At 41.0% G+C, this 15,999-nt stretch overlaps 2 protein-coding genes across 20 annotated transcripts in view; one reads left to right on the top strand and one right to left on the bottom strand.

Annotated features, from left to right (window-relative positions):
- R3HDM1 (R3H domain containing 1) overlaps window positions 1-14,420 on the bottom strand; it is an 81,423-nt gene extending 67,003 nt beyond the window's left edge. For 14 of the 18 annotated variants that reach the window (XM_079311725.1, XM_079311726.1, XM_079311737.1 and 11 more), the window contains exon 1: window positions 14,262-14,419. The gene's annotated coding sequence lies outside the window, so the exon portion shown is untranslated. Of the gene's footprint in view, window positions 1-13,157; window positions 13,244-14,261 lie in introns of all 18 variants that reach the window. The other 4 variants (XM_079311731.1, XM_079311733.1, XM_079311736.1 and 1 more) reach the window with 3 other exon arrangements.
- A 223-nt stretch (window positions 14,421-14,643) lies between these two features.
- The window catches only part of ZRANB3 (zinc finger RANBP2-type containing 3), a 41,019-nt gene continuing 39,663 nt past the window's right edge, over window positions 14,644-15,999 (top strand). The window contains exon 1 of one of the 2 annotated variants that reach the window (XM_079311258.1): window positions 14,644-15,450. The gene's annotated coding sequence lies outside the window, so the exon portion shown is untranslated. The remainder of the gene's footprint in view (window positions 15,451-15,999) is intronic. The other variant, XM_079311257.1, reaches the window with a different exon arrangement.

Genomic DNA, 15,999 nt, shown 5'->3' with positions numbered 1-15,999 from the left:
ACATGACCAGACTTTGAAAAGCAAAGAAACAACCAACCAAACCTGGCATCTCTCAAAGTTCTTAAAAAATGTGGGAAGGATGTTTTTGGGACCAGCTGAAGAAACCAAAAGATATATTCTGTCCAATTCTTCACCTCTTGAACAAAGTAACTCTAATCTGCTTCCTCACAGAGTGAGGATGACTTAGGAAAAAGCAAATTCTAGTAGAAGATGATCCTAGAGTATTGAGGTAGCCATTGATTCCATTAACTATAGTCCTTAAAGAAATGCTTAGTGAAGCCACCAAACCTCTTCTTTTCCTCCAGGAAGCACTTTGGAACACATTTCAAAAACTTGTATTTCTAATTTTCTGTGCACTATATAATTGTGTTATACAAGAAAGGGAAAAGAAATGCCACCAGTAGAAGCTCTGGCCTATCTCCATAATTTGAAATAAGAACCACTTAGATTATATTCAACCACAGACTGATTTTTGACATCTACAGAAAACATAACTGTAGAAGCAATACTTTTGTTTTCATTTATTAAGCAGCAAAAGCAAACAACTGAGTAATGGCTCATGATAAACCAAGGAGTGAATATATTACAAAGCAAAACTAAAGATCACTTACCTGGTTTTGTCAGATGTTTTATCACTGTAATTTCTGTCCTTCCACCCCCAGTTGTTCCTATTACTAAGTATTCTCATTCACTCCTAAAATCTGGGTGTATAACCCTTTCAAGAACCTTCCAATTTTCACCACAATCTTTGTTGCTAACAAAATTTAAAGAAAATAAAGTGATTTTAAGTTTAGTCACAAGATGAAAAATTCATGCACACCTAATGAATACACCATGTCTAGTTTTGCATTAATATCTTGATATTAACTTCCTCCTGAACTGCAGTTTAAATCCAGACTGTTCTAGACCTTCTATTTTATACAGTCTCATCTAAATGCCAGACATTAGATAAGTAGAAAATTAAGCTACTCAGAGGTTGGATTTTAAGGTCATCCTCACTGTCTGAAAGCAAAAGCAGTAAGATCCTCTCTCCCAAATGAGGTTCAATGTGTTTTGGTCTTTTAATAAAAAAGCAACTGTTTGAACAAAAATAATATCCCTGACAAACTTCCTCCGAGTTTCTGCAGACAAGTGGACTGACACCATATGTAGGTCTCACATGCTGAACAGGAATTTTTTAAAACCACAGATCTGCCTTAGAACCAACACTCAGAACAAACTTGTGTTGTTTCACTGGATTTATTTTTAACATTTTTCTCCCAATATTTTTCCCCCTTAGAAACCTGGTCTTGATAAGGTTTATGATATGCAAATACTCCTTTGGAATGTACTGATTTTGAAGCCATGTTGTCCAAACCCCATGAGCAATTCCTATGGATCTGTCACACTTAGCAGGGGATGGGAATGTTGAGGGGGGTGAAATCAAGTCCTTTTTCACTACAGACACTACCAAGCAACCAAAAAAGCAAAGGGTTTGTCTATTCCAGCAAAAAAATGACCAGTAGTTTTGTGAACACAAAAATGAGAATAGAGAAGCATAAGAACCTGTTTATACTAAACCAGGGTTATTTTCTGCAAAGGGACAGTGGAAATACAAGTTCCCAACAAATAAAGTCTACCCCAGAATAACAAAAACCCAAACAAAAAGACTTCACTCATGTTTATAAAAATCCATGTTTGGGTAGCACAACTTGTGCTATCATCCCAAAAATTCTAAACAATTAGAGCATGGGAACAGGGCTTCAGTGGCAGGTGCCTAAAAGCAAGAAAAGAGGAGACATCAGCTGAAATCATGATGAGCAAATCAGTTGTAATCCCACATTTCAACTCCAATCCTCTAGTACCTCAGAAGCAAAATACTAAAGAACACTGGTTTAAAAACCAAGGGAGATGTGAGAGTTTCAGCTAATCTGTATTTTTTCAAATAAAGCTGGACTACAGCTCATCAATTTACCAGAAATCTTTATTCCTCTCTGGAACTCTGAATCTGAAAATCAACAGGTCAAGTAAGACAAGAGATAAGGCAGATTTTCTCAGAGCAGTTATGTCTTACCTTCCACCCACACAGGAGGGAATGAGAGTAACTGAAGGGTTGAACCAAACAAGGGGCAGTGCAGCAGGGAAGCAGGATCTGGACACAAACAGAGTGGAGCTCTTCCCTTGCTTCATGATGAGAGAGGATTTAGAAGGAACAGCATCTTTAATGTTGTTTTTCCAACTAATTTTTGTCTCTGGGAAAAATAAGATCCAGCTTTATCAGTCTTCCTCCTTAACTTTGTTCTAACAATAAATTTTCTGAGATAAATATGTTGAAGCTAAAGCAGTGAGTGCTGCAGTTGAGACTTGTGTTGGCTGTGGCATTAGCACTTTCAAGGACTTTGTTCATACCATCCTTACTCCTGCCCCAAACTTGGCTAACGCCAACTTCATAAGCACAATCTTTTTAAATCCCAAAGTGCTTCAGGTTAAACAAGATCTGACTCCTAATGTAGAATTTAACAGGGGGAAGGAGAAAAAGGAGAGAGAGGAGAAAGATGGGAGGAGAGAGAGGAGCTCTTAAGAACACTAGGAGTCAACGTGTGATTTTTGATGTTCTTGCATATCTGTACATTCAAGCATCTCCTCTCAGATGATATAATGGCATCATTTAATTATCTATGACTAGGTAGGGAAAAAAAAAAAATCAATTAATGTTACATAAAAGGAAATCATTATTTTTTAAACAGTTAGGGCTGGGACCTGAAGTCATCACTTGAGATGCAGTGTGCAATAATACAGATTGGATGGTGGGCTTTGCTAGATAAACAAAAGCTTTTTCATAGATGCGACACTAATTTTCAGAATGTTGCTAGGGCAACAGCAGACTGTAACAAGAATTTCTGAATAATGAGCAGGTGGCAATATACAAAGATCTTCGATTCCTGACTGAATTATTTATATGTAATCCAGAATAGTGAGATAAGTAGCCTTATTTCAGCACCACAAATGGAAATACTGCATACCTTATCTAGAATATTTATTAAAGTTCTAGACATGCATGTCTTTTTTGTTTCAGCATGCTATGTAAGGCAAGATCACTAGTCTCACACCTCTAGAATAAAGAAGCAAAAACAGTTATTTTGCATAAAATACACAATGTAAAAAACAGTTTTTAATCCAAAGATAAATCTTTCTACTCAAGATTCTCCTTGTAGAGATTCAATAATTCCAGAGGGACAGGAACAAATCTTGGCAATTATCAAGTAAGGACCAGACTGACAGAAGAGAACTGGACATGCTTTATCCATCATGCACATCCATAGCAGGAATTTTGCCAAATATAAAATGTCATGGGAGGAAGCCTTATGGGCAGTCTAGAGTTTACACACTTGAAAAGCAATAGCAGCAAGATTTGGCAAAATTTTTGTTAATTTAAAACTTTCAACTCAGCTAAGTCACTATATTACTAACCACTACTAACAAAATCCATCCACTGGCTTTCCAAGTTTCTGATTAGCTAGTCAGCAAAGATTTGGGTATACAGTATTCTTTTGCTGAATGACAGAAAAATCACTATTTAAACTTACTTTAAGACTGAACTGCTTCTCCCTGTGAGTGTCCTGAGACACTGTCATAGATGCAAAAATCACAAACCTGGTCTACCTTTAGGGCTTTTTGTCACAGACCCCTGCTTTAAATATCAATAAAACAGTAAGATTTGTAGTTATTTTCAGCAAAGTTCCCAGTTTTCAGAGATTAACAATCCATACCTTGAGATATAAAATCACATGCCACAAGACAGCTGTATATGAATTCTCATAAATAAACTAGAGAACTCTTTTACAAATAGCTGACATTATCAGAAGGCTGACATGGTAAAAGATGGATAATCTAATTATTTGATATAATTTTGATAAATACTTGGAATTCTCCATGAAGCCCCTCATGAGAACAATATCAAGGTGTTGGTGTGTGTCCAGAGAAGGAACAGAGCTGGGAAGGGTCTGGAGCACAAGTCCTATGAGCAGTGGCTGAGGGTGTTTAGACTGGAGAAGAGGAGGCTCAAGAGAGGCCTTATCACCCTCTAAGTCCCTAACAGAAAGCTGTGGAAGTCAGTCTCTTCTCCCAGGTAACAAGCAACAGGACAAGAAGAATTGGCCTCAAGCTGCTGGGGAGGTTTAGGATGGATATTACAAAAAAATTCTCCATGGAAAGTGTCAAGCACTGGAACAGGCTGCCTGGGGAAGTGGTAGAGTCCATCCCTAGAGGGATTTCAAATGTGTGCAGATGTGGTCCTTGGGGCCAGGTTTAGTGGTGTGCTTGGCAGGGCTGAGGGAAGTGTGGACTCTATGATCTTAGAGGTCATTTCCAACCTAAAAGATTCCAAGATTCTGTATGAAACTGTTCCAGTTTATCTGATTTTCAACTGATGTACATTAAATTGAGAACAAGTCCTGGAACAAACTGCACATTAAATAGTGCTGTCACCACGTGTGCCAGCTGTATAGACCTGAACACCCCACAGACACTTAGAACAGGGTTTTCAACTAAGTTCATGCTGTGAAATCTCACTGTTTGACACCTGGTCAAGTTTTACCAGCAAAGGCTTCTATGTCAGCAAAGCTTCTTGAATGAAGCTATAGCTAAAGCAATTCCAGAAGAATGTCCAGTGGAGTCAGTCAAACTCACAGAATAATAAAGTATTGGATTCTTACAGCTGGTCTTCCTGCATAGTTTATAAATGAGTTTCTGTTCTCTCCAGCAGCTTCATTCTAAACAGGTTTAACAATCAGTGCTGAGCAGTTCCCTGCATTGCAGCTGAATCCTGTAAATTCCTTTGTTCCACTTTCTGGTCAGAGGGAGGTAAGAACACAATTTCCTCACTAATATGATGCCTCATGGAACTGCTTCTTAAGCATCATCTTAGATCTCAAAACCAAGGATCCTGGCAAAAAGACAAAGTAGAGTAAAATGAGCATCCTGTTACTTCCTTACAAGCACTTCTGAAAGTACATAATCATCATCAGATGAGCAGCTTAATTGCCTGGACCAGGCAAGAGGGAGACAGAACTGATTCCTCCTTTCCCCAACTGAAAAAACCAGGCAGCATCACATTGTGTCACCACAGAATTCATACCTTGCAAAGACAATTCATCTTCTTAAGCAGGGTGGTCAGTCAAGCAAGCAATGCTAGCATTTATACCAGGAACCAGTTTCTGTGATGGCACACATTCCTTTCTTGTGGCATGACCACTGAAACAAGAAACTTACCTGAGCCAAACACTATCTCTCCTTAGAGGGGACAGGGAAGGAAAACCTAACTTAATGAAAATTTGTTTTACAGTATGATGGAATTTTTTTAAATTTAAAGAAAAAAAAAGTACAAACATAGGATGAATAATGCCACCACTAAGTTTGTATTCTGAAGGATTTTTGTAGCTCAATTTTAGATGAGAAACTAATGCAGTGCATTAGAACCTAATGAATTTCTGAGAAATTTTCTTGAAAGCTGATTTTCGGACAAGTATAAAGGGATGAAGAAATTAAAAACTAAGCACCATTGTTTTCTTCAAAAATACTTCAAAGGTTACATGTCTGAGCCAGTGCAAATTTAATAGGAGAAAAAAATACCCTCAAAATGCAAATTCCAAATGCACTGTTCCCAAGCTGAACACAGGCACTAACACCCAATTCTGGGAGCAGAGAGGTTTTGAAAGCTTAAAAGATCAGGAAAGAAAATCTTTCTGGAGATCAGATTTTTTACATTTGGAGAGTGTTTGTTTAAACCTGTATTATGCTTTGCCTGACATATTCTGGAAGTGTGAGCAGACCAGGTCAGGGCTACAGCCATTCTCTGTGGGACCAAAGATGGGGTAAGGAAAGGACATGGTTTTAAGAGACAGCAATTTTAACACTGCTCTACTTCTGAACAAATCAATCACAAAGAATCTTACTCATGAAGTCAGAATATTTAAGCAAGGTATTTTTAATTATTAATAGAATATCTATTAATAATTATTAGAATTCTGGATTTCTCTGACCAAAAGCCTTTGCTTTACAGGCAATTCAGGATAGGGACTTTGACATAGTCTTAGGCCACAGCAATCCAGGGATTGAGGATAATCAGGCTGTCCTTGACATATCATTTCCTTATAAAGATATACAACACACAGTTGTATTAGAATTTATTGACATGTCTTAATGTATATTTTGTAGCATTTAACAATGTTATGTGTGTAAAGAATCATCTGTAAAATACCTATGGAACTTGCTCTCCCTAAGGCAGAGGGAAAAGAGTCTGGGAAGGGAAGAAAGCCTTTTAAAGCTGGAAGAATAAATGCAGAGGAAGTGAAAAAAACCCCAAAACTACCAAACAACAATTCAGAAACAGACAAATCCAAAAATAAAATCCATTCCAAAATACACTGACCAACCTAAAGGTAAGCCTTGGAAGTCAGAAACAAGTTCCAGCCTGAGTCAGAACTTTCTAACAAAAAATTTATTATCCATATAAACAGAAAGAGCAAGTACACCAAAAACCCACTACAGCACATCTGAAACAGAATTTGAAGGAGTACATTCAAAGGAAAAAATAAGATTCAGAAAATAAGTGCTGAAGCACCATACCCAGTAACTACAGAAAATTAGAAGCCTCTCATCAGATTACAAGTCTCAAAGAAGAGATTTTTTTTTTCAACAGTACAAAATACATGATGGTATCATTTAGTGTTGGAACAAAAAGCACAGAATTAAATATAAGGAAAAAAATATTTGTATGTCTGACTTCTAAACAAATTTTACAGGAAAGAATGAATTAAAGCCACCATTGTCAATGGAAAATGAGTTGACAGAAAAACATTGTAGCAGAGATTGTGCCAAACAGGTCTATTTAATAAAGTAATAGTTCTTAGGAAAAATAAATGGAGCAAGCCTAATCTATTTAAATTACACATAGTATTACAGAGGAAACTGATAAAGCAGAGACAATGAAGATTAAGAAAATTCAGCTTTTAAAGGTGTAACTACCATTCAATTTATTCTCAGAAAAGCTACAGAAATGTCATTCTAATAAAGCCCTGGTAAGGCCTTATATGGAAAATGGTATTGGCACTGATAAAATTTTGTATGGAAAACTTAATTTAATGTGGCTGCAGTAGATAACAGATGGGGAGAAGTTATTTTTCCTTAATCTAGAGGAAAACTTTGCCACTAACCCATGTGTCTAAGTTTCCTACAGTCAGCGAGGCTGGAGGCCAGTAGATATCAGAACCAGATTTTACAACTGCTGTTCAGCATGCAAGAAGAGAACTAGCAATTTAATTAACATTAAGATAAAGTTTGACACAGTTATGAAAGCATTATTTCCTGCAAGAAGGGACTGGACTCAATGACCCAGAGTCTCTCCTTTCAGTCTTTAGGCACATTCAAGCAGTGCACAGTGCAATGAGTTGCATCCTTTCTACAAAGATTCCCTTATTTTACTGATAGTTACTGCTATTTAATACAAGGTACCTAGGTGGCCTAGATTCAGTGGGAATCAACTGGAATATTTATTTTTCATCAGACCTTACTTTCAAAAGCTTATTAAGAAACCTTCTTAGGATCAATAATTTTTCCTTAAAATTGAAAGGAATTGGGAAAAGTCCACTTACTTGTACTTTATTTCTAAACATTTCAAAGAATGATTTAAAATCAATTTTATGTCCTCCCATGCTTTTATGGGAGTCTATCTTATAACATCAAATATATGTAAGAATTCATCTTCCTTACAGCAGCCATGCTAACATCTAACCTATATATACCAAGCATAGTTCAAAAGTTTACTTTTGCAGGTAACTGCAGCATGTGCAGACATGAATAAAATAAGGACACAAAGCAACTCCTGATACTGCAAACATCAGAGTCCCAAGGTTAATAAGTTATGAGCAGGATTAGAGCTGAGCCTGTCCACGTCATGCACCAGGACTTTCTCACTGCTCATATCAAGAGCAGCCAGTTCATCATCTACACAGCCCCAGCCTGGGCAGGTGTGACACAGGCTGCAGGACACTGCTGCCTTTCTGGAGCATGTACACAACACAGTTAGATGGACAACAAAGAATCTCATCAAGCCACACACTGTAGAATCATCACCACTGATCTAACCCACGCCTGAATTCACACATTGTCTGACCAGAGCTGAAAAATCTTCTCAAGGTCTCCCATCCCCAATTATTCCACATGTTAAAAATGGGCTAAACTGTCTCTTGTTTAAAAGTGGTCTATATTTCATTGCACACTGGAAAACAGGTCAAGAAAAAGAGTTACTGAAAGCATATTTACACATCTATAATTCTTGATCTTTGTGGAATATTAGAATTTTAAGCCTTCAAACTGCTATGGACCAAGGAAGACAGACACAAACCCAGTTTTTAACATTGTCTAATATTTCAACAAAAAAGGCCAGATAAAAAGCTGATTGTGTTCTGAGCTGGGACAGCTTCCACTACTATTTTGATATGCAGGTCTTAATAAGGACTATTGCTCTTTGTGCTTTTCAAATCCAACTTTGCAGCGTCAGGAAATACAAGACTATGTAGCAACTAATGGCATGTCATCATGGTCAATGATGAACAGCCAACTGTTGGAATATCATACATTGCATTAACTGAGTTAGCCCAGTAACACCATTTAATCTTTTCATATTACTGATTTAAGAATTTAGTCTAATGATACCATTTGAAGCTGAGAAATCTTCCTCAAAATATGGTATTATTTTATTTTCTGTATTTAATTCATCACTAGTTAAGTTCAGTCTGGACTCAGTTCCTTCTCCCACCAACAAGCTCATATAAAAACAAGTGTTCCTCTCCAGAAGCCAATATTTGAAACTAGAGGGAAACAAAACACCTCCACATGAAGTATTAGGATGAACATCATAACATTTTATAGGTTAACACAATAGTTTTTGTGAAAGATTCATATCCTTTTGTTAGACCTCAAGTCTAAGCAGACTGCAGTAGCATTCCTACAGCAGCTTCCATAAAATCATTTAACAGCTTTCCAAGTACTGGGAATCCTTTTCCCCCTCAATCCACACCACAAGGACAACATCTCAGAGCAATACTGGCACTGCTTTGTGGTACAGCTTTAAACCCTTGAAAGAGCAGTTAATTTTTCCATTACAATAATGCAATGTGCAACCAAACAAGAAACTAGAAGCCTTTTTAGAGATTAAGTGCAATGAAAATACATAAAATATCACTTTGATGTGCTTGAAACAAAGAAGAAACCACAACACCTAAACTGCAAGACTAATAATTTGCCATCTTCATTACAAGTAAAAATTAAGGAATCTTTACAGTCAATTCTAACAGTAAAAATACTATCAGCAGATACTTTGAGTATCTAATTGTCATTTTCCCAGTTTCTGCCACTAAAGCATATGCAACAATTACTGACACAAGAAAATTATTCAGTTTCCCTTGGAAAGCCATTAGGCAAAAGATCTCGTTGAGAAATAGTCTGACTTCCCAAATGGAAGAAGGATAAAGAACCACCAACTGAATAAAGCAAACCAGGTTTTATTTTAATCTAAGTACTGCCAACATGTGTAGCTTTGCTAACCAGTCCAGCTATGTCTGAGGGAAGACAGAAACTCGGTTCTTGCTTTAAGTCATGGCATAGATTTAATGGATTACAAAAGAAAGGGAAAAAGGGATTCTAAACCTAGCAGCAAGTTGTACTCTTTCTTAAACACCTACAGAGCACATTGAACCCGAAATGGAGCTCTTCATCCCAAATATCAAGGGATTAACAATGCTTTAAAGGAAAAAGTATTTTTTCCTGTACTTTCTGTTGAAATGTTTCAAATCATGCTATGGTAACATGGACAAGAATTCCCCACAAACTTATTTACTGATTTACTTTTGCTACTGCCTCATTAGGGTACAAAAACTGAACATTTGATCTAAGCCAGCAATTTTCCAATGCCTCTCAAAACTCCTGCTGTATCTCCACAAGAACATACCAAATTCTTCCGAGTTCAGTTAGCACATGGAAACAGATGGAAATCTGCCTGTGGATTCAGCATTGGTCAATGATGCAACTGCTCCCAGCTTCTCAGCACCAGCAGGAGGTTTTGATGCCCAAAGCTCTGACAGGAGAAAGGACTGTGGGAACACTCCTCAATCTGCTGTTGGCAGAGGCACTCGAATTAGTTTAAACTTCACTCACCAGCTGCACACCAACAGCCTTTTCCAGATTCAGCTGCACTAAAGAAGTCACTGATCTCACTTCCAGTCACCATTTCCTCCATCTGCCAGTTAAACTGCTCCTCCAAGTCTCCCAATAGATGCTTCAATTTGACAGAATAAAAGACCAACATTTCACACAGATAAAAGTTTGGAAAGTGCTCCCAGTAACAGCTCGTTAAACGGAGCAGAGGAAGTGTCAGAGGGCAGGAACAAAAAGCCAAGGATATGGCACCACGATGGCCTTTTTCACAGCAGCAGCTATTGCAAGGACTGCATCTATTTATGTCTTGCTTCACTTAACATAAATTAAAACACTTTAAATGGATACCTACAGCAACCTATCACACCTCACTTGGCTGAGAACAATTGTGGTAGGTTAAGTGCTAACCAATTATACAGAACATTTTCTAGAAAAGTACAAAACTCAGGACTGGATTTTTGCTAAAACAAATCGAGCAATGAGATCTTCAATCTTTATGCCTTTTAGAGGTTACTTTTTGACTTAGGGATGCATGTATCCAAAATTATGCTTTCAGACAAAAAGAGCAACTCTGCTATGCTATGTAGTCACAGCTTTAAAGATATTTTGGCATTTGTCCTGACAAGCTTCAGCCTTCAGACCATTCTGCACACAACTGCACAAAGATCTTTCATACAAGGCAGTACACTTGCTAACAAACCTGAGGAGGGGCAGAAAAGTTAAGAGTGCTAAATAAGAGACAGAATTCCATTTTATACAGAAATACAAGTTACAGATTAAAGAATAATAAGAATTGATGTTGGGAAGGAGAATAAAGAACAAAAATTCAGCACCAGCTGTAAAAAAGACAAGCAAACAATGTAGTATATAACTGTCTATGCAGAAACCAATGTCTGCTCAGAGGTAATGCCCCATTTCCTTACAGAGATCCAAGATAAGGAATAGAAAAGAAACCCTGGAATAATCATCCCACAGCCATCTCAAATCTACACTTTGCTTCAGCAGTCTGGATCCATACAATAACCAAATATTCTTGGAAATGTAATTCTATAGATTGGAGAAAAGCACACATCAAAAAATGACACATTGACAGGATTCTCATAATACATACATTAAACTGCAGGAGACCAATTTATGCACAAGAGTAGCAGCACAGGCTGTTCTGTAATTAAGGCTGCTGCCCTTCATAAATCTGTTTCCAGACGTTATTTGCTCTGAAACATCCTTCAACAAGTTATGAAATCAAAATAAGATTATAGGCAGGCCCGAAGTGCCATTTTCCCAACAATATTTAATCATAATCTGTTGCTGGTTTATCATCTCCCAGAAAGAGAGCTCACCAACACCACTTACCAAAATCTCCTAACATTGTTAACACAGCACATTCGTCCACCACTCAAGGAAAAGTCAAGAACACACCAAGAACCACCCAGTTTTAATGGGCTCCCACAGATGCTACCTAGGAGCCAAAGTTAGCACCACATTGAGGCACTCCCATTGATTCCTCCTGCCTAAAGAAAACGGTGTGAACGACCTCATTATTCAGGTCTTGCCCTGCCAAACGACTCTTCTTTCCATCACTAAAAGGCTCCATGTGGAATGCAGCGTTTAACAGAACGCCCAGGGTCATTCCTTGCTGCCCGTTTCTAGTTGGGATGGACACGGGAAAATTGCCACTAAAAGCGCGATTGGACTCGACACCTCAGAGCCCTGGAGCCCAGGGATGCCAGGATTACAGGAGATTCTCCCACTCTTATCGAAAGCTCCTTAGCTGTCACACCCATGAATTACAGCACTCGGCTACCACTTACTCTATTGGCATCTTTGAAATGAGAATCCGAGCAGGCTGTAACATTTCAGATGCAAATCATTGCAACTAGTCAGGATATCCAAGGTGGTTCATATTTTCATCCAGGTAGTAAAAGTTAAACCATTGAGTTGTCTAGCTCAACAAATCTGAATCAGGCTGTCAATGTATTTAAAAGATTTTTATAAAACGGACACATTATAGCCAATTCAAAGTTTACGTTGCCCCATTAGCTGACAACTCATTCTCAGGGAACAAGGTGTCAAAAGGCCGATTTTCCCCAAAGTGTCCAAAAACCGCAACTGTATCAGTTACTTTTAAAAGGTTAGAATACAGCACCTTGAAACTTTAAGCACCTCAAGATATTTAAAAGGATGTGGTGCTACATCTCGTAGTCAAATTAACTCTGGGGATAAGTAGATTCGTGAAAGTGGCCATCCAAAGACATGAAGTTGAATGAAGAGAGCCCACTCTAGCAAAGTGAATAAACTTTTAACTGAATAAATTGAATTAACTGAAGAAGCACCTTTTAACTGCATAAACCCCCAACCATGGCATTTGTGTTGTATCTAAAGCGGAACCATTCAGCTGGTTTGAAGCAGTGTCACAGACTTTAAGCAAGCAATACAAAATAAAGACTATGGCGTAAGGCAAATATACTGAAATGGGAGAAAAAATGAAAGCCAGAAACTTAACCTTAGTTAAAAGAAGAAAAAAGGAAGAGGCAAAATTGTTTAAGAGATAAATAGTAGTACCCGTCTCCTCAACTTCTCCTTTATTCCTCTTAACAAACAGCCAAAATTAAACAATCACTGCAGCAGATTTAGTGGCCGACTCTTCCCATAGTTGCTGGAGTACTGCTAACAAACCTAACCCAGTACACTGCACACCTCTCAAAATTACTGATATTTAGTCAAATCTATTTTAACTCACGAGAAAAGTAGTAGTTGATCTTAATAAAAATTTACAATTTTCTAAAATAAAGAGTGGCCAAGCGATGCAGTTACAAGTATCACATATTTGATCTTCCAAAATTTTAAATGGAGACAAGTCTTAACATTATTTTTGCCATTGGGAATTCGGTAAATTGAGGAGTCCAGCAATAAGTTATTTAATTTCTACAAAATACTCAAACTCTTGACATCACAGTACTTACTGTAAAACAAAGACTTAATATCAGCTGCATGCCAAGCCAATAGAAGACTGTCAAAGAAAACGTGTTTCCATTGCCTTTTCTTTCTCCTGAATAGCAAATTATTTGAATAAAACATTTTGAAAAATAATCAGAACTTCATTTTACCTTTCACTTCAACAGTAAATAAATATTTCTAATCTAAAATTCACAAGACATACTACCCTGTAAAATTGCTGCTTAATATTCAGCAAAAAAGCATGTCTCAAATACATTCCTCCTTGTGGAAGACAAGACACGAGAAAGTAAGCCCATTAAAAACTGCAGGTTAATGCCTCAGTGAAAAAAGGCCAGTATCAGACACTGCAAGAGAAAAAACCCAACACATTTCCTATTCTGCAAGATCTCTTCGGTTTCAGGTCAATGAGAAATGGGCATCAAAATTTAAAATTAAAGACTATTAGCAACACCACTCCAAGATAGCAAACACTACGGCAGATTGTACAATGTGGCAATGCACCCTAAGCAACGTGTGCACCACTCTTTTTGGTTTTTTCATCACCCTCCTAATCCAGCTTTCTAAGGACATCACACAAATCCCACCAACATGTAGGATGAGTGCAAATCTCTTCACGTGAATAATCGGAATAATTCTTAGACCCCATATAAGAACCAGCTATTCCTCATTCCATCTTCCTCATGAAGTGAAAACCTTCTTCGGTGCTGAAAACTCATTTAAAATCGTTTTTTAAAGAGACGGTAAAAACCAAAATGTGACGTAGCTTGCTCGCGAGTCTACTTACACTGTATACTATACTATGGTAGATATACCCACATGCAAAATTATCCAACATGCGGCAGAAATTTTAAGAAAATAAAACATAATAGATGAAGAGCCCTGTGCCCCACTCCGGCCAGCCCTGGCTATATTAGGGAAGGGGAAGGGCCGGGCTCGCCCCGCCGGACCGCGACCCCCGGCCGGGCTGCACCCCGGCCCCGCCGCCGCGCCCCCCCCACCAGCGCTGCCCCCGCTCTGCGCACTGCGGGCGCGGCCCCCCCTCCTCCCTCAGCGCACTGCGACCCCCGCCCGCGGCAGCGCCTTCCCCGGCGCCATCCCGGGCTCCTCACCGGGCCGGAGCGCTCCTCTCCGGGCTCCTACCCGGGCTCCTTCCCGGGACACCGCGCCCGGCGGGTGGCGGCTCCTCGCACACGAGGGGCGCCGAACCCAGCGCCGAGCGCCGCCCGGGTTCCTCCTGCTACTGCCGCGGCGGGGAGAGAGGCCCCGCCCCCGCAGTGCCGCCACCAATGGCTGCGCGGAGCGCTAATGATGGACGGCCGCGGAGACCAATAAGCGTGGTCACACCCTCCCCCCGGCGCTGCCGCTGAGTGAGGCCGCTCGGCGCTTACGCGAGGCCGAGCCCGCCCGGAAGGCGATGGCCAATCGGAGGACACGATCGCCTTGACAGACAGCCATGAGCAGCAATAACAGCGGCGCACCCACACCGCAAGGCCCGCCTCCTGCTTGCAGCCCATGGCCGCGGGCAGATGGAGTGATCCCTCGGCTGTGGCGGTGTGGGCTTTTAGCGGCCTCTGCTCCCTGCCCCGGCCGCTTTCTCTTCATCCAAGCCTGAGCCGCTCCCGGGCTGGTGTATCCGAGCAGCAGCTCCCTGGTCCCGCTGGGTGCCCGTGTTAGCGCTCCCAGAGCCGCACAGCGCCCGCACCCTGGCAGGGCAGGCTGGGAGCTGTAGGCGAGGCTCTCCCGCGCAACCTCTCGCCCATCGGGCTCCTCGCCCCGGCTTTCACCGCTCCTCCCGAGCCCGAGAGCCGGCGGCACTGCCCGGCCGGCCCTTAGCGCCATCCTCGCCTCCCTCCGCTGCCAGCCCCCCTTCCCTCTTCCCGCCCCTCCGCCTCCCTCAGCCTGCCCGCTCCGGCGGATCAGTGATCGGCTCGAGGCACGGCCGGGCGGGAAGATGATTTTTAACTCGCTCCTGGGGAACCGAACCAGGGGCAGGAAGGACGGGGAAGGCAGAAAAAATAAGGAAAAAGCGGTCCCCGGGCCCAAAAGCGCTTCCCGTCCGTGACCCCGGCCATGCGTCACTTCCCGGCGGCCTTTTGAGCGCGGAGCCGCGGCCGTGAGGGGGTGCCCGCGGCGGGACGCGCTGGGGCCGCTCGCCGGGCGGGGACCAGCTGCCGGGGGACTGCTGTTTGTGTCTCCCCAGCCCGTGTTTGTGACAGGTTTCACTTCTTGCTGTTGCTGCTGCTGGCCCGTCGCATCCTGCGCTCAGGTATCTCTGCGATTGCAGCTGCAGGGACTTGCGTAAGTAAAATAAAAAAACTTGCCCCCAGGCAGGTGTTGAGATGTGCGCTTCCCTCCAGCGCGGTACAGCGGCCTGTGGAAAAACTTGTCTATGCTGAAGAAGTGTGTGATGTTCTTTGCTCCGTCTGATTGCTTTCTCCTATCGTATTCTTTAAAATGCTGTGTTTGGATGGGTAGATTTTCAATTCTTTATTATCCCACTGGTGGCTCCTCAGAACAAGAAAGACAAGGAGCACAGGGAGAGGGTCCAGCAGAGGCCACGAAGGTGATGAGTGGTCTGGAGCTTGTCTCTTATGAGGAGAGACTACAGGACCTGGGCCTTGGTCTGGAGAAGACAAGACCGAGAAGAGATCTCATTAATGCACATTAATATTTCAAAGGTGGGTGCCAAGAGGATGGTGCCAGACGGTTTCCAGTGGTGCCCATGAGCAGGATGAGGAGCAATGGCCATAAAATAAAATAGAAGTTCCACCTGAGCATGAGGGAGACCTTCTTTACAGAGATGGCAGAGCCCAGGGAGCTGCCCAGAGTGGATTTTCCTCTCTGAAA

The sequence above is a fragment of the Erithacus rubecula genome (assembly GCF_903797595.1).
Source record: "Erithacus rubecula genome assembly, chromosome: 8".
NCBI classification, from domain to species: Eukaryota; Metazoa; Chordata; class Aves; order Passeriformes; family Muscicapidae; genus Erithacus; species Erithacus rubecula.
Note: the sequence above shows the minus strand (reverse complement) of the source record. Positions and strands in the feature narration are given on the sequence as shown.